General features: G+C 39.3%; 1 protein-coding gene and 1 non-coding gene across 2 annotated transcripts in view; one reads left to right on the forward strand and one right to left on the reverse strand.

Annotated features, from left to right (window-relative positions):
• The window catches only part of CRIM1 (cysteine rich transmembrane BMP regulator 1), a 189,930-nt gene that overhangs the window by 150,241 nt on the left and 20,088 nt on the right, over positions 1-19,601 (reverse strand).
• LOC132322016 (U6 spliceosomal RNA) lies at positions 19,288-19,391 on the forward strand. The gene has a single exon (XR_009485001.1). It is a non-coding gene; the product is annotated as a U6 spliceosomal RNA (small nuclear RNA).

The raw sequence follows: 19,601 nt of genomic DNA on the forward strand, positions 1-19,601 counted from the left end.
GATTCATCTCATCATCCAGAAAGATGATTTTCCTTAAGAGTGACACTTTTCTATTCACAGTGACAGGCATTCTTCTCAACTGCTCTTGAGCACCACAAGCGTCTTGCAGCCTTCTCATGACTGTCTTATTCTTACCTAGTACCACAGCTAGAGTTAGGATTCTTCTTAGTGACTGCCTTCTTCACCTTCTCCCTTTTCTTCTTCTCAAAACTGCATATAACTTACCCATCTTTTCTCAGTTATCCTCTTCAGTCATGTTATTAACACCTCTTCTGTTACTTCTATTCCTAGACGTTTCTGTGCACCACATCAGCTACCATCACACCTCAACTCTTCCTCTTTGATTCTCGCCCAGGCCTTAAGCTGTCATCTTTATCAACTGTTTAGTTTCTCTCTTCTATTTTCATATCTAAAAATCCAATTCTTGGCCATGCCACTCCCTGTTTCTTTCTTTAATCAAAGTATCCATTAACTGGCATCACTGCATTTCTTACTTGCCCATTTCAGTTTTCAGCCCCTTTGCACAATGTTAATAAAAAGCATATACAGACATTGACACTTGTCTAGTATCACTCCACATCTTGAAAGAAGGCATTTCTGTACAGATGTTTTCAGACAGAAGCAGCACATAAAAGTGAACTTTTGTGAAGCAGCATTTGCCTCTCAATATTCAAACAGAAGGTCTTCAGTTTTTTGTTCTTTGAATTTTGCTTTCTTGTAGCTACATTCTGGTTTAAAATTAACTTGGAGTGAAAGAAGCCCCTTAGAACCTTAACGTCCAAAATAATACCATGAGACAGCATCTAATTTACTTCAGTCCTTACTGGAGTTAACACAGGTTTCCATCCACATTTAATTAAAAAAAAATTGTCCAAGAAAGCCTGTTTGCTTCTCAAGGTTCACTATAACTACATTGGTAACTATAACATGGAGGAGTTTTACCAGGAATGACACCACCAGAAAAGCCTGAACTAAGTAAAATGCTATTGAAGATGTTCAATAGCTCTGCAGCAGAGGGGACAACTAGTATTTTAGAAAGCATTTTTGCTTTGTTAATGCAAGAAAAGTCTGTAAGTTAAGCAAGCAGTGATTTGCTTAAAATACAGTGACTCAAGCCATCAAGAATAGTGTTTGAAAACACTGAAAGGAAATAATGATTCCAGCTTCTCCTGAGAGAAAGCCCACTCAATACATGCAGCTCTCAAAAAAAAAAAAAAAAAAAAAGGAAAAAACCCAATAAAGTGCACAAAAGTTCCATGTCTCACTGGGATACAATCATTAGGGGACTAAGCAAAACTTCCACAAAACTCTTCAGTCAATGAAATGAACATCTAACACCTGAAGTTACTCAGAAATAAGCATCTGAAGATGTTTGGAGTCAACAGAATTAACTAATGAAAAAGTGTATTAAGATCTTCAGGGGGGGCACAGCATGAATTCAGAGGCAAACAAAACCCAAAGTATTTGAAAATGCCTGTGTAAATTTTTCTAGGAAATTACTACAAGGATGATTTCTCTAAAAGAAGTTTCAAAAATCTGTTTTGATACTGAAAGAGTTCTCTTGCGCTTATGAAAAAAGAAGCAAAATATTTTTCCATTTAGAGCGACAGTATTAGTTATTGCAGTATTATATAGAACAAACATCATGAGAGTAGAAATCAAGGATGGATGATACCGGTCAAATTTTAAATTTTCAGTACTTCCAGTGAGGCCAAGGACACAAATATGCTATCTAAACCATATTAATATTACCTTGTCTGAACAAGCTAGCACTTATCAGCTAAGCTGTGACAAGAAATGAGAAGGTATTTACTCTATCCCAAATGCAAATTCCAACTAAACTTACGAATTTTAGTTTGCATTTGCAGTATGCTAAGCATGTGGGCAAGAGCAGTTACAATTTATTCAGCTGAAACACAACCTAGCTACTATCAGATCACATATCCCCGTATGTTAGAAAGAGAAAGTAAATCTGGTTTGAGTGTAACAAACACTCAACATTGTTAGTAAATAATCAGCAAGATTTAAATGCAGATCTAAGACACTTTCTTACACACTTCCATGGATACTTCATGAAACATTTCCCTCCTCTGCTAGAAAAGCTATGCTTTAAGATCATACGTGGATAAGTAGAGCTGCTGATGAGAAATATTCTCACTGTGAAAGAAACAGGAGAATATGCTGTAAGGCAGAAAGCCAGCCAAGAAAGGCAGCAGCCTAGGGAAAGTAATTTCTTGGATTATCTGTAAGAAATGGACAATTGTAGATCCAAGACAAAAGAAGAGGAGAATTAAAGACAGGATGATTAACTTAGCACCATTCAACTTGAAAAGCAAACATACATTTTCATCTAGACACTGAAGTCCTATTGCAGGACTCCTAAAATTAAAAGATCATAGACAATTTTTTTTCCCAATTCATTTAGTACACTTACCAGCATTTGCTGTATAGAGAATTTCATTGATGGGTCAGTTGTACTTCCTCTCTAAAGTGCTTTGAGGGGAGCTCAAGTGCATCCTCTTCCTCAATCTTTGAAGTGTTTACCTGTACCACCAGCTTTGAAAGTAAAAGGCAACAGGCAGGCAATGCACAGACAGGAATGAGGCTGAGTACAATATTATATTACTCCAAAAATACTTTAGTGTTGCTCTTCAACTCTTACAGGGACACAAAGTCCTTTTTCTTTTTTCCTTTTTTTTTTTAACCGAGACTTTAGATACTACTTAAAAGATACTAATTCCAAAATGTCAATTTCAAATAAGTCAGCAATATATCAGTTGACAAGAATATAAGAACAGATAATCTGAAATCATATACATTATATACACACATACATAAACCGAAGAGGATTCTTAACGAGTAAAAATATTGGTGTGCTATAACAAAAAGCAACTGGAAAACTCCCAATATAAAACAAAACAGAATCACTATTGGGTACTAAGAACTCATGGGAGCACATTATAATAGGAATGTTGATGAGTGTAGAATTATGAGAAATAATTAATTATGCCTGTATAAACACATCAGAGTAAAAATAATTCGAACAGTGGTGGAAATACTACAGGTGAAGATTAAGACTGGCAAAGATTTGTCCACAATGCAGGAAAAAAAAAAGTATTTAATGGACAAAAAGTGAAATTTATTCAACATTCACATCAAATATTTTTTATTCCGTAAGTGACTATAACAGATAATGCTACCCTGCAGTCTGTCACAATTATTAATAAAGTTATTTCCAAAACCCAAGAATTAAATCTGCAGTATGAAACATTTCATACAAATATTAAAAAGAACTGGCAAGGAGCAGATTTTGACTGCTTCTGTTACTCATCTTCACATTAAAAGGACAAGTGTGCTGCAAAAGCATGAGAATGAGGTTGCTTCTGAGCTGATGACTGCAGCTAAGGAAATTTCCACCATACTTGAAGGTTAGGAAGCTCTCCAAGTGCTTGGTTTTCATAGTATATATTATAGGTCTGCTGACCTAGCAAAAGTAACCTGCTTCTTATATAACCTAGAACTTAAAGAAAATATGGAAAATTGACTTTTTTATTTAAATTAAATCTAACTGGCAGACATTCAGGCTGCACAACACTAGAGGATCTAAATATGACTATGCAAGAGCAAAATACCAGGAATTAATTCAGTTTAGCTTCTATCTCTTCTCTATAATGAAGAGACAGAAAGAAAAAGGTAGTGGTTGTTGCTTCTCCTACCCTTCCCCAACTGATGATTTTGTTTGGTTGTTTTTTTGGGGGTTGGGGTTTTTTTGTTGTCCTTTTTTTAAAGTTAAACATATATTTTTACATCTTCATGACTAAACTCTAAAAACAGGTTTAAGAATTTTTTTTTCTTGACCATGGAAGTATAGAAACAGAAGTATTATAAACAGTGGTAAAACTTATCCTGTACTTCCACATGCAATTAGCAAGAAACAATTTTGGCATAATATTGATGTGGGAATATTTCATAGTTTCTGGGGAAATACAGCACAGAATAAAGCAGATGTCTTGACTAGACGGGAAAGGATTTTACTATGGAGAACTGTGAACTCCCTAAAATGTTAACCCTAGAGGTGAATTAAGTGAAACGTAAGAATATAAAGCTCCTTCTACCAGCTGAAAAAAAGTCAACAAAAATGTTAGTATGTAAAGAAAGTGACTACAGACAGAAAACCGTAATAGATAAAATGAACAAGAAAACTAAAGGAGATTCATAGTTTTCATCATGTTTGTTGACTAACAAAGATGAAATTTCCAAATCAAACTATCAACAATATGACATGGATTATAATAATCTCATATTTGCTATAACAGAACCTTCAGAAGCGAAAACTACAGTGCACCGATACCATAATTTGCACTGAACACTCGCTCATGATTCAGCACCTGTATTCCAGGCAAAAAGTCTCGAAATGTGGCAAGACAAAAATTCAGTATCCTCTGCAGAGAAGCTTCAACCCTATGTGCAGAAGCCTAAAAATCTCTTGCTAGCAATGTCTAGAAAGTGAGTCAGGACAGTTTTCAACACTTATCCCTCTTCCCCAATTCTTAAATTCTTGATCCATCATTACTTTCTTAATGCTTTTCCCTCTTTTTAACTTTTATTTCCAGTTTTATAGATTAAGAATTGAAAACTGAGATGCAGTTAAATTCCTATGTGGCCAGGACCTGCAGTGGGAGCCAGTGAGTGAGTTGACTCAGACAGTGGTCATCTTTGCTTCCACTCCTATACAAGGTTCACTGCAGAACAGTAAGAATTGCAAATATCTAGATATCTTCAAGCCACAGACAGTGGAAGTCTCAATCACTTCATCTTTTTTTGGACATTATGAACAACAGTCCATTTATGAACTTTAGCAATAGAGAGAAAACCGATGACATGTCTATAGAAGAGATACTTCACATTTTCACAGATAAAACATCTGTACATTTAGCATTCCTTTTGCTAAGTCTTAATGTGGCAGGGAAGGCAACAACCACTTACTACGCTTGAAAGAAAATAATTCTACCATTACCCTTTGGGACAAGGTCAATGCCTCCATATGCACAAGCAGAGTGTCTCAAAACTTTTGGAAAGCACAGGTCTTGCTTGGCTCATTTGTTCTTGCACAGTTCTTTGTATCAGCTGCAGCTCCAGTACTGAGGAGCAGCTGCATGCCTGTCCCCCTCAGAGTAGAACAGCTGTCAGTAGTTTCTGCAAATACTCACAGTCAGTAACTGCAGCCTGTTCTTTGTCTCCCACTCTGGCCAAACAGAGCAAAGCAGGGCCACGGGGGGAAAAGCCATGGTACTGCTCTTGAATACTCTGTGAGCCCCTTGGATCCAGCAAAACTTTGTGGGCCTCGAAAAACCACACTGAGAAACGCTTCTCTGCAAGAGTTATGATCACAACATGATCACTTGGGCATGTACAGCATTAGTGATAGAGCTTTAATGGAAAGTGGACTTCTGATAGCCTTCTTGAGAAACTCATTCATAGATCTAAATACACAACGCTAACTCTTACAGTTACTTTCTCAAAAACCATCTGAAAGTGAGGCTGGGTTTGGTTGTTGTGTTCTGTTTTTGTTTTTTTTTTTTTAATTCCAAAGAAAATTCCCTTTTAAGGGACTTACCTTCTCCAGTGCCAACGAATCCACAGGCTCAAGACTGATGGAAGCCAGGGACTGCAGAGCTGATAGACTTAATCCACCTGCTAAAAAGGATCATGCTGGAGCTGGTAAGAACCACTGGCTGCACAGTCCAAGTCTAATTTACTTAATCCAGTATGAAGTCCCTACAAAACTTTATTGCCTAGCTTCTTGGCCAGGCAGAGTCACAGAAGTATGAAACCAAGAGCGCAGGGTGACACCAGTCCCTAACGGGGCACAAGACACACAAGACCAATGCATTGCTCCCCAAAGGCACTCTTGTAAGCAAGGAGGAGAAGAATATCCCACATCAAGCTATATTGCAGAATTAAAACACGTATATCCCAGTCAGCAATTACATCTACTGTGAACTGGAAAAAAGAACTGCAAGGCTGAAATTAAGCTTCTTCATACAGAAGTTGGCACAAAACTTATTTGAACTCTTTTCTCCCCAGGCTGACAAGACCATAGTCACAATCTGGACATACAAACCAGCACTGTCAGTCTTCTCTGTCTCTTGTTTCAGAACAACTAAGGGATCATCATCATTTCAGGAATTCAGAAACCCCTTTCTAAATAAAGTTCACTGCACTCATACAGTCTCATTACAACCCTCTACGTCAGGACAAAACAGTGCTTTAAAGCCAAGCCCCCCTTCAAGCAAGCGTCTCCCCCAATCTCACAGGCAGACATCATACAGTGTTTCACACTCTCCAAAACAAGACCTGATGTAACCCAAGACTGATAGTACAAGATATTTTCCCACACTGTGGATTTCCAGCTCCTCTCTCTAAACAGAGAAAAACCCATCAGGACCCCATGCAAGACCTCTGCCACAAAGGAGAGCTTTTCTTCTATGTTAGTCATCCTCTCATCAACAGGACAGGAATACACCTTTATCTCTAATACTTTTTCTCCGAATGCATACTCCACAGCTATCTTTTGAATTGCACTCAAGGTATTATCAGTAAAATAGTATTTTCAGTGTCTCCACATGCCCACAGCATTAATTTTTTTTCCAATAATCCCTTTTGCCAACACTATATGCTTCAGGAATCCAAACTCTTCAGCATCTGAGGGCTGGCAACGCTTGCTTAAGAAGTTACCTTCTCTCTACATCACTGCAATAGCTTCATCAGAAGTCATCATCACTTCAAAACAGTCAACAAAATTGGGATGTTACATCCAGGCATCACTCTTGCCCATAGTTCATCTGCTTAGTACAAACTTGCTTTCATCACCAGTTTAGTATGCTAGGCTGCATACTGCCTTAAATGACAGTATTAAGATTCACCAGGCATCACACAGATCTTGCGTATCAGAGCTCAAGTTGCCAAGGTCCAACCACCAGCTATTTTCAACATGACATAGGGAAGCACAGAGTCAACACGCTTCTTTCTGAAGACTGTTTTCTGTACATAATTTTTAAAGAAATGTCAAGTTCTAATTAAAAAAAAAAAATTCAAGCTTTTCCTATTCAAATGGCTATCACCATAATAACCAACCTCCTCATAAACTTTCAAGAAATACCAGCTTCAAAATACTGTATGAAGTAGGAAAGTAATAACTTCAAGTGAGGAACTGAAGGCACATGTTAGAGATAAGTAATTTTCAAAAAGAAGTCTACATTATGCATAAATACCCATAGCTTTTACACAAACAAAGCCTGCTGAATGACCTCTGTAGTATTGGTTTGTAGGTAGCCATTATATAGAGTTGGATGACATGAACAGGATACAAGAGAGAAACTATACACATAATTCTGAACACCAAGATGCTTCAGGCATTTCTGTCAGTGAAGTGTATTTTTAAAAATACATTTACATTAAAAATAGATGACTTTTTGGTATTTGGGGGTTTTATTTTAACTTATCTTCCTATGATAAACAAACCTACAGTCTAGCACCTTTCTGCAAACTACCCTAATTTTCGGCTGAATTTCTTTCCTTCACAGTATTTCCTTCAATGTTCCCTTACGCATTCCACAAAGACTCTTCAGTCAAACACTAGTAATTTTAAAGGAATGGTAAAGACAAACCAGCTTCAGACACATGTACCAACAAAGAGCTTTTCAAGGTAGGCCACACTGCCTGCAATTGAGAGCCTAAGATCTCCTTAAAAAAACCAAAACCAGAGTGAGAGTTACACCTAGCACCACCCCGAGCAGAAGTTCCCAAACATCCGTATCACATCCTCAAAGTAGTACTGCAGAGCCAGATGGTGGCTGCAATAGCACTTGCATTTCCTGATGAGCTGTTCAGAGCAGATCCACGGAGGATGAAGCAAGGAATCAGGTCCATGAGGTGTGACCATACCCAAGATCATCAGAAGAGAGGACCATTTGATGCAGGGGAGCTAGGGAAAGAATGGTTAGGAATAGGCACAGTAGATGTGCTAGAAAGGTGAAGGAGTAAGAAGGTTGTGCACAGCTGACTGTAGCACTGGAATAAAATTAGAAGTGGGGAGAAACCTTTTGCATACGAACTATTATTTGGACTTACTGAGAAATAAGAGGCTTGTACAATTCCTCCGAGACACTATATTCAAAAGGTCATTCTCATTCATGTGATTAGTCCAGAACTGCAAAATAAAGTTATAAAATAACCATCAGGTACCCAACACATGGAATAAGCTGGCATCCCTTCATATTTCTTCATAGGCGAACAGAAGTATCTGTATTAAACTGCCCTGTTGCAGCAGAGCATCAACTGTAAACAGAATTCAGAGGAGGCATCACATTCTGGTAGGTGATTCTAACCCCTTTTGAAAACCTTAATCAAGTTGCTTTGAAATCTGACACTTCAATTTTAATCAGTATTAATACTCCAAATTGAAATACCTAAAAGATGTTTCTAAAATACAGCACCTAAAGAAAGAAACCCATACTGTTACTTTTAGATTTGTCATTCAGTATTTATCAGACTCATTACTAGACTTCCACCCATCAAGGTCTTCATTATGAAGAGATGGTATATTTATGAAGTAGATTACAAGGATGCGGATGTCTTCTGGCTTGGTCCCAGCATATCCCCAAATGGAAGATGAGGACTGTATCCCAAGTAATACAATATGCAAACATACAATAATAATTGCAGAATTTGTCACGTCCCCATACCCAGGATCTAGACAGCCCTCCATTAGTAAATACAGGCAGGCGATGGCCCTATTCTTGGGCTGTTCTCAGCCACCTCCTCAGCTGCTCTGTAAGTCAAAACAGCAATAAAATGAAGCTAAAATAATCTCCCACATTGAGTGGGTGACAAGCACATTGCGATTGAAGACTAGCACTAAGAGGAAGAGGAACCTTATTAAAGATAGTCATTAACAGATATTGTTTCAAGATACATTTCCAAGCAGTAACTTTATTCAGCTACAACCATCTCACCAACAGAAATGAGTCACTCCACAACACTGTAAGCTTTCAACACTCAAAAATCATGCCTTCCACCATAGGTTAAACTCAGATTCACCATCTCCATGCCCCTGCCGCCAGTCCTTACAATGCATTCCTCTTAAACATCACTTTGTCATTCCCTCATTTCTGATCTATTAACAATAGAACCAAGAAACATGGAAAGAAAGGAGTCATGTGTTGATACCGAAGTGCAACTAAATACAAACAATTGCTATGAGTAGCAGACTTTTCAGAAGGAGTAGAAGTCTGAACAATAAAGGATATATAGAGTGTTGGAAGCCCTGCATGTTTCCCACGACAACGACCAATACGAACCCTATTAGGATAGCATTAAGCACCCCTATTGATGTCTATTCTCATTGCACTATAGCTGAAAAGTATTTTTAATGTAGTCAGATGAAGAATCAAGACACAGAAAAAAAAGACCTCCACAGAATAGATGCAGGGGTTCTGCCACCTAGTGGCATCTAGAGCCTCAAATTATTGTTTCTACGATATTATTATTACCTTTTTTTTTTTTTAATTTTTTAGCTGGAAGCATTTGACAGCCCAGAACAGAATAGAGAACAAATGGTTTCACTAGCATTGAAGTTACCAAGCCTAAATTGCATTCTGTAGCACCCAAGATATTGAGAGTTTCAATTGAAGCTTTTCTAGCTGTTTGGATACTCATAGTATATTTCTCTTCATCCCTCCTGCAGCTCCTGTAGATTTTCTGCTGCCTAGTATTGAAGTTGATGACGTTCTGTATAGTCTCTCTCTCACAATCAATTGCCCATTTTCAGTACTTGCAATATTATAGTATCTTTGAGGTCCCTACCCATTTGTCATAACTGCTGGAATCTGATAAATCTCAAAAGTAATCGTGGGCAGGAAAGGCAGAGACTGAGACACAAAAGCAGCAGAATGATAAAAGCCTCATTTCCTTGCAACACCATCTGCATCGCAGTTTGTCAATAAAGAATCTTTGTTGGCCCCAACAGCTTAAGGGATTCCCCTGCCCAGTTCACAGCATGGACACACAGCATGTCATGTCAAAGCAACAGGGATAGGGACACAGAGGAGCACAGAGGCAAGAACTCTTTAAGGCAAGCAGCTAGCAGAAACCACCCTTTTTGCCAGGTCATAAGCTCAAAAGCCCCCTTTTCCCACTTGGGATTCAAAGCCAGAAGCACTTTAATGCCTAAACTAGGTCAGTCTTTGTTTACACAAAACACAGATGAGAAAGGAAGTATCACTCATTCTACTTAGTCAGGATCAGTCCAAACGGACAGACACAAAGCACAGAGCAGCACACTGCATCTTTCTATTTTTTAAGAAACAAAGTCTTATCAAAGGCACAGACAGAGAACGCACCTCACACAGACATAACCAGGTAACAAACAGCTCTTTTCCATAAGACAGACATGCTTCCTCCGTGGGAGTTTTGAAAATGTAAATGATCTCGTAATCTTGCTAGGCTATGCCCTCACAGATGCTTTAGGTTCCAGCCCCCATTTGTCAACTTTTGTAACCCTGGTAAGCCATGAGCACTTCTGGGCTACATCTACTACAGATTCCTTAATAAATAACAGATAGGTTTGGATATTTTTGTTTCAGTCCAGGAAAAAAAAAAAAAAACAACACACACAAAATAAATATCACCACCCCAAAACATAACCAAGATCACAAACACTATACAGGTGTAAGTACTATCCTTTTGACATTTTTCTTTTGCCTTCTCAAGTTCTTTTCTCCCACTCTGTAGCAATCCCTCCACTCCCCACAAAGTTCCTTAGCTGTAGCCTACACCAATTTTCCCCCTCAATGGGTGGGGAAGAAGGGGGGAGAAAGGAAGTTCTGCCACAGGAGACCACAGGTGAGCCAATACTACAGAGCTGGCAATGATTCACAGATGTCTACTGGACTTTTATCAGAAAATAAGAGGAGAAGGTTTCAGCAAGTTTCGTTTCTTGCTCTGTATTCCACAGATTTGAGTTTCAGCTGTGTAATGTATAGTGGCAAAACAAGTATGAAAGAACTACCACAGTGATGAAGAGGTGCACGTGTCCCTTGATGTGAAACCATGTTTGATCACTCAGTGATGAGTTTTGTGGACTGCAGCTGTAAAGACACACTAGCTTTGCTTTCTAGCAGAAATCTTTTTCCCTTGTCAAGCGAGCTAGTAGCTTTCACAGCAACAGTCCCTAGGATTGAGAAGGAAAACAGAGATTGTTGGAATAAATGTTTTGGCAAAGCAATACTTCACAAATGTAGGACTGTGAGTAAAAGCCAGACACAGATTGCTTCTGTCTGCAGCCTCCTGAACCAAACCAATGATAGCTCAGCAAAGAAAGTGTTAGGCTTTCCTACAGTGAGCGTTCATGCTCTAGTTTACCTGTAGAAAGCTACTCATGTTACTGGAATATCATGGTATCATTCAAAAGAAGTTAGGGATGTGCTATAGTGAGGGCACATCTTTATCTCAGTTTTCAGGTTTCACTTAATCTCACTTCACATGTTAGTACTGAACAGCTCTGTCAAAACTCAGCTGCAACCCAAGGAACTTGCAGAGCACAGTAGTAAACCACAGTCCCTTACACAGGGACAACCCTCATAAGGGACTGTTAGAGGTTAACCAGAGTTCTCATTTATGCCTCATTTCAATAAACAGTGTGCTCAGACAGAATGGCACAGATGTCACCAGGTTGTTTTCAGGCAGTATCGATGTGTATCGTCCCTTTAGATGGTGCTACGTCCCACAGACCTGGTTCAGGAATCTCAGTAGCACACTACCGAGTTTTTAAAAGATTAAGGAAATGCACTTTATCAAGATAAAGTTAGAATAATTTTATGCAGTAATACAAAATTCTAAAACAGCCCACTCTATATGTGGAAGAGGGCAGCAATTTTCTTCTCCCCCCATTTCTATGAATCTCCAGAGCCGCACCTCAGACTTGGTCTTTAGACATTATGCATATCATATTTTGTAAGAGATCCAGACCTGTCAGTGAATCAGTCAGTTCACCTGTTTCTTTATAAGCAATGGAGCCCTACAATCCAGGTACAGCCCTTGAGTCAGGATCTGAGTCCCATCCAGCCCTGGTTACTTGTATGTTCTCCCAAAATTCCACTTTCCTGAAGTACCCGATTTCTTACTTAATACACCTAAAGTCACACAAGGAACAGCATAAGCAGACTGATCTGTTAAGCATTTTATCTCTCCAACACTAGGAGGAGATGTCTGGAAAAAAAAAAAGATAGGTATTTCTTTCTCATTTCAGCTTCTAGGAAAGATGGGATGACCAGTCCTGCCTTGCTCTGCTCCTCTAATTCAGGACATCTGTGAGCTGCTAGCGTCCTGTTCAGGAACAGATCCAGTTCAAGGAGGCAGGATTTAGCTCCCAATTGCTCTGTAGCTCTAGCAGCTGAGTTCCAGGCTCAAGGTGTTTTTCCTTCTACCCAGTCTGCCTACTTCGCAGGACATCAAAGCCCCAGCAGAAGGTATCCAGTTATTGCAAGCTAGAAGCTGAAAGCAGTGGCTCGCACACAGAGGGCAGGTAAGGACTGGATGCTCAGAACACTGTCACAGACTAAATTATACGCTCTAACTCTTTGGCTGATGAGGCAGTACAGAGTACAAGACTTTTGAAAAGCAGCAGCACTGAGATTGCTATTTGTGTTTTGTCCTATGTGATCTATCCAGGCAAGGAATACCCACACTGCCCACAAACTATAACAGCACAATAATTAGAAAATTGTGTTTAACAGACTTATTTTATATCTTATTTCTTATCCAGCATTTCAGCGTATCAGTCACAAGTTTATTGGACAATTTTTGATGTGTGGTTTTCTTCAGAAGCATCTGGATTGGCTTTTCAAAATACAGTATTTTTACTGAAGTTGTAAAAGCGTGGTACTCATCTTTTAACCTGGCTTCTAAAAACATACAAGATATTAGGAACTCGTGTCCCAAACTCTCATAGAGCAATGAATACATTTTATAGAAAGATGAAACATGCTGCTTCTGGCATTATTCTGTCCCCTATTCACTTCTACAAGAAGCCTGCAATGACAGCTAAGGAGAAAAAAGATCAGACCTACACATGTAGGTGTGCCAAAGAGCTGGAAGCCCCAGCTCAGATGGCTAGAATGTCAGGCATTTCCTCCACTACACTATGTGACTGCATCTACTAGTCAGAGGTCAAAAGCAGATTTGAGTTTCCAGTTTTAGAGTTGGGGCCCTTTTGTTTGTTTGTTTTAAAACAAGGGAGTGTTTTCTTTGCCCTTCTAAAGTTATATGCTAGTGCCAAACATGTTTAATATTTAACATATTAGTGCATTCATTTATAGAAGCTGCGATTTTGGCATACGCATCTGACAAGTCATTTAAATTCTAGCACCTTTAATTATGTAGATTGGTTTGTCACTATGACAACAATTTTTACATGTCTCTAGAACAAACTTGATCATACAAAAGTACTATTTGTTCTCTCCCTTACTAAAGCTAAGAGTCAGTGAAAGCTTTACCTCTTCTGGACAGAATTACATATTTTAACATAAGCTGACATAACATGTCTGATTCTAGATGACCTATGTACATCATGTAAGTTACTTCATGAATGCGAAAGGAAGTTTTCTTGGATTTGAACAGCAAGAATTTAAAGAAACACTTTGAATAAAGGACACTTGAGGGAATCCAGAACAACAGGGAAGAGAACATGAGCAGGAATTTGGGAGGGGGTAGACCTATTGCTCATCAGCACTAAGGCCAAGAATGCCTTTGGTTGGGTAGGGATTTTTTGTGGTTTTTTTTTTTTTTTTTTTTTTTTTTTTTGAGAAGGCCATTCAACTTTGAGGTCAGTGCTTCACCTATGAAACACCACCCTTCTCCCCAAGTATTTGTGTAGAGGAATCCTTTATCAGTAACTAGAAGCACTGTCAATATATTTTGGGCACATGTTTGTGAGTACATAGATGCCCCAGCACTTGGAGCACAAGCATTTTATTTTTAAGCATCCACAGAGGGCACACACATATCACCTACTCTCAGGTCCAGCACATGAGGATACTGGCCAGAGTCCCATCTGCAGCATCACCAGGAAAGGTAGAACTGAGTCCCGAGAAGCCCATTTACAGCTAGGTAGTTTCCATGCCCTTAAACAGACATTTGGACTTTTGTTTATACTGTGAGCTGTACCTCTGGGGTAGGGTGAGAAACTCTTCTCAGAGGTCTTTGTAAGAGGAACTTATAAAAAAGTTTTATGCAGGGGTTTTTCCTGGGGGGGCAGGTGGGTGCAATCAAGCAACACCTGCTCATACTGAACCTAGAAAGGCAGAGTAACAGGGAAACAGGAGTAATAAGCTCAGAACAAAAACTTCCTGCCTAGATCATTAGATGAGGCTGTCAGGGGCAGATTACAGCTAGTTAGACTGAAGCAGTCATGGCTACAGGAAAACCTGAAATGATTTTGTGCGCACACACACACGAACCCCCCCCCCCCCCATTCTTAAAAGGCAAGGGCAGATTATGGATTTGTCACATAGCACCAGCCAGATCTAATGCTACTGAATTAATAAGGACTGATAACCTGGTGAAGAGAGGTTAGTAATGCAAAGTCCTCTAAAAAAGTGCTAGTGCTCAATGCACAACCCCAAGATAAATCTAGGACAGTATCCTGCTTACAACATTATTTTCCAGAGGTTATTACAATTAAGTCTTTGATACGCTTCTGCTGAATGTGCTAGAGACTCTTGCCTTGCAGATCAGCACCACTGCTGAGAGCAATCTTGCGCTGAAGACGAGAGGGGGCAGGAGTTCAGCTAGACCCCAAGAGTTTGACAGCAATTTAAAAAGCCTCCCCTGCGTTTATCAGCACAGAAAAAAAACAGTATAGAGAAGTTAATGCAGAGAACACAAAATTTTTTTTTTTTTTAAAAAAACCCACACAAACATTGTGGTTAGGGGAATAGTTTTGTTTTTCTTATCACACTAATATCACAATTCTATTGCAATATTAATCCTTTTGCTTTCTTACAGAGCAAAAATTTTACATTTGCAAGTTACTTGATAGGGACATCTTCTATTGCCATATTAATTAGCAAGTGCTTTTGTATATGGGGGAAGTAATGTTTCATCTTCTAGTAGTGAACACAGATAAAAAGCAGGCTCATACACATTTTTGGAATGTTTAAGTTGGAAAGCATTGACTGAGTTATATTCTCAAACATCTTGAAAAGGGTACAGTTGGAACAGCTATATGAATATCCTTGCTTTACTTAAAAGCTGTGGGGGCAAACCAGGCTTATTAAGCATCCTATCTGCAGCCTCTTCTGAAGTAGAGCCAATGGAAGTTTTCCAGAAACACAGCTTGCTCTTCTCTCCTTTTCCCTCCCACCCTCTGCAAGGGATTATCCAACTTCACCGAAGTTTCTCCAAAACCCAACTGGTTCACAGGATTTTGCTTCAACTCTAGCCTCCATCCATCCATCTTAACACAGACAAACATTTTGCTGGTTATGCTTCATTATATTGCACAGAAAAGTTAATTTGATGCCGTGGAAGCTGCATAGTGTTTGCTCTATTTAGAAAAAAAAACAACAATACACCTTCACAAAATAATTAAAGGCCTAAATTTGGAGACAGAGCACTAAAATAGTTTGTCACCATGCTACACAACCATTCAGAATTACAAAATGTTGCTGTATCATTCTTTTAAAGACACAACTGTGAAGTCTACTGGAGATGATCAAACAAAAAAGACAACTTTATTTTCCAACAAATTATTTCTCATTATTTAGAGACATAACCACTGTATTAAAATTGTCACATTGACCAGTATGTCACTGATAACCCTATCACTGGATACAATCATCCAACACTCACTTATCACTGTCAGCATCAATGCTGCATATATCCAAACAAGACTTGTCCTGTCAAAACAAGACCTGTGACCCAGCACACGAAGTACCACAGGAATACAGCTTCCTACATAGTATGCAACATTAGCCTAATGTTTACACACTATTCAATTCGAGATCTTTGCTCAGGTCTCTTCTGTCACGTGTAGATAACTTTTGATCCTTAAAATCAACACTGTGTCTGGAAGCATTCTGCTAGAAGTCACCTGCTCCATTTTCTCTCTCTTCCCCAACTTTAACAGAAGTTAAGGTCAAGCATTCATTAAAACTCGTAACTTGCCAACTACAGTTGAAGTGGACATACATCAGCACAGCCTACTTACCAACATGGAAACAAACATTTGGAAGGCACTGAACTTATCAAAAGCAAGATCTTACCAGATGTAAGATACCTGTCCGGTTCTTTTCCTTCTCTTATAGAGGCTCCAGGTACAATAGGTTACCTTGTATTGAGTTTCAGATGAATGCAGGTAAGCATTTGAAACAGAAAAAGGCAAGAAGAATGCTCCTTTGTCTCCAGGAACAACCACGCTTTGACCATCCACATCTGATTGCTAGCTTTGTAGGATGCATTTGTCACACAGTCCTATCCCAAGGCCTACAGTTAAGGTTACACTTCTGTCCACAGCAATCTCAGATACTGCAGGTTTGAAGGAAACTGAACTGTCACAAACTGAAGATCCACTACTTTCTGCGTAAGTGTTACATACCCAAGGGATTTGGACGTAAAGGAAGGGAAGGCAAGGAAAGCAAGGGTGGCATTTGCACAGCAGCTCACATGAGCAAGTGTAGCACAGAAGGAAAATAAACTCAGTTACTACACAGCAGAAGCAACACACATTTCCATAAAATGGCAAGGAAACAACAGAAGTGTAAAGACATAGTATTACTTACAATTGTAAGTAATTTCTGGATGCTAGCACCTCTAGGTTTTTTTTAACCAGCTGCTCAGTTTGGGGTTCTTTCTTCAATCTTCCCTCCTAACAATTTCTGTAATGCAGTTTTTCCCTCATTAATACAAACAGCATTATTCATAATCTAATTAAGCCCAAAATTATGTATCCAGCCACATCAATACAGAAATATGAAAGTCAGTTTTCCCTTTTGGTATCTCTCAAACTTCTGCAAGGTTTTCTTACTGTTAGCTCGAAATTTCATGGCACAGATGTTCTCTGTGTGACAACTCATCTTAAAAATAGGACATGGTAAAAGAGCCAATACATTAGAAAAAGATCATACTTCCTTGATCAGGGAACAGTTCTCTGAGGAGCTGAAGTCAGAAAAGTGACAAGTCCTGCAAATTTAACACTGCTCTGTTACGCTGTGAAGGCAACTGCACTGCCAGATGTGCCGCTGTCACAAGACCCTCTCCACAATTAAGCGAGTTATCTTCCCTTTTGGAAGATTTCTTTGTGTATTCAAGTTAGTACAGATTAGGAATACTGATACAGTTTCCACATCAAATGGTTTTTCCTTCTGTATCTATGCATTCAGAAACAAAGCCCGAAAGCTATACTGCTATTCTGCTCTGTTTCATGTGATATTTTGTCTTCAAATGCATTTACTTGGCTCTCACAAGCATGTTCAAGGGTAAAATCTGGACCTTTGCCACAATCACATTCCTTATTGCAAATACATGCCAACCTTCAAAGTTCAATTATTTCAGCAAAAACATATGTTAATTGTTATACGAGAAGAGTGGAAAGTGTATCAGATTAAGCACATTTGAAAGTATTTCACTCCCCTCCTTGCCTGATAGTTCAGCATAAAGCCAGATTTATTCTGTTCTAGTTTTTCAACATAGCTGCAGCCATTAAGACCACACAAGTGAAGTTTAACACAAAATCAGACTTAACAACAACCAAACATGCATTTAGAATAAAATTACCTTCTTGTATTTGTTATTCCAGGACTGGTCTAACAGGTATTGCAACATTTGCCAGTATAAAGTTATTCAGTTACATGTAAAAAATAATGGAATGCAAGGAGTATGTTGCAATAAGGCAGCTTAATAGATACCAGCGACTTAAAAGGCCTTTTTCTTTCACCTATGAAGGACAGCAGTGAATAGCTCGGAAAGGTGCAAACCAGGTAACCAAGAAGCAATTATTTTAAAATAAGAGTTTCAATAATTTAGTATCAGCAGCAGGTTTTATATGCAGAAAGAGATGCAAGTGAAGGGTGTTCATTTACCTAAAGCATGAATCACACCTTCCATCAAAAAAGGTACAAATTTTATCCTTCACATATATTCTGAATAAAGACTGGGCTTTTACATGAAAAAGCTTATGCTTTTCATAGAGTATGAAGTGATAAAGGCAGGCAACTGGTTTCTCCTCTTAGACCTCAAGTGTACATTGACAGAACTTGAAAGAGAGAAAAACCCACCACCTTTGCTACAGCTGGTGGCACTTACGCTCTCTGTAGTACTTGAGAACACCTTTGTCTGTGTGTCACACCAATACCTGGTATTATCAAAACAAACACTGCTGCCAAATTACTTTAAAGAAGCAGGCTAGTACCAGGAAGTTTTTCATCTTTGAGAGAATTTGCAGATTGAAGCTTTCAGTAAATCCAGCTGAAGACATCCCAAGCTGAAGTACAGCCCACCCAGCAAAAGACTGGATGCTTCTGACCCACAACTTCCCCCCCGATTTCCCAAAGGGAAGAGGAGATAGCTGTTCTAGCAGGGATCATTTTTTAAGGAGTGAGTTACCATTCTAAAGACCTGCCGTTGCCTCCGAAGGGGGAAGGTGGCAAGGCATGCTGCCTTCCCATGAGCAGCTCACAAGAGCGCAGATCCTGACCTGCTCTGGCAGAGGAAGAAGAACAGGCTCAAGAACATCTTTAGGTTCTGTTCTTTAAAGCTCTGCTAGGCTATATGAACTGCTGCCAAAGTCCAGCATAGAGGGAGAGAAAGAAGATCCCAGAACTGGAATACAGTCTCTGAAACTACTGAGGCTGGGTCACTTTAGATACTGACTTCCTAGCGACTCTTCATACATGCACGCCAGGCAAGCTTTCAAGATAATTTGACTGGCACTACACAACAAGTTTTCAATGCTACTACCTACCAATGCCCTACAAATGTATGCTGACGAAAAAAAATGACTTCCTCTTTCACGTCCCTCACCCTCAATCATCAGTGTCTCACACAAAGTCTGAAGAACTGACTTTCCTGTACCATCTGCAACTCATTTTTAGCAGATCATGAATGCAAGAATGCATAGATGCAGCTTATTAGACTTCTGCCTGTTACTGTGGCTCAGCAGACAGATGGCATCTCATCACTTTTCACCCTCTGGCCATATTTTCCACAGTCCAGTCCAGCAGTCCAAGTGTGCTCACTTCAGCAGCATGTATGGAACACTGGAACGATACAGAGATTAGCATAGCCCCTGCGCAAGGGTGACACGCAAAATTTGTGAAGCATTCCAATTTTTAAATTTTTTTTGCCCAGGTAGCCAAGAAGGCCAACGGCATCCTGGCCTGTATCAGAAATAGTGTGGCCAGCAGGAGCAGGGAGGTGATCGTGCCCCTGTACTCGGCTCTGGTGAGGCCGCACCTCGAATACTGTGTTCAGTTTTGGGCCCCTCACTACAAGAAGGACATTGAGGTGCTGGAGCGTGTCCAGAGAAGGGCGACGAAGCTGGT

Source organism: Gavia stellata, chromosome 2 (genome assembly GCF_030936135.1).
Source record: "Gavia stellata isolate bGavSte3 chromosome 2, bGavSte3.hap2, whole genome shotgun sequence".
In the NCBI taxonomy this organism is placed as follows: Eukaryota; Metazoa; Chordata; class Aves; order Gaviiformes; family Gaviidae; genus Gavia; species Gavia stellata.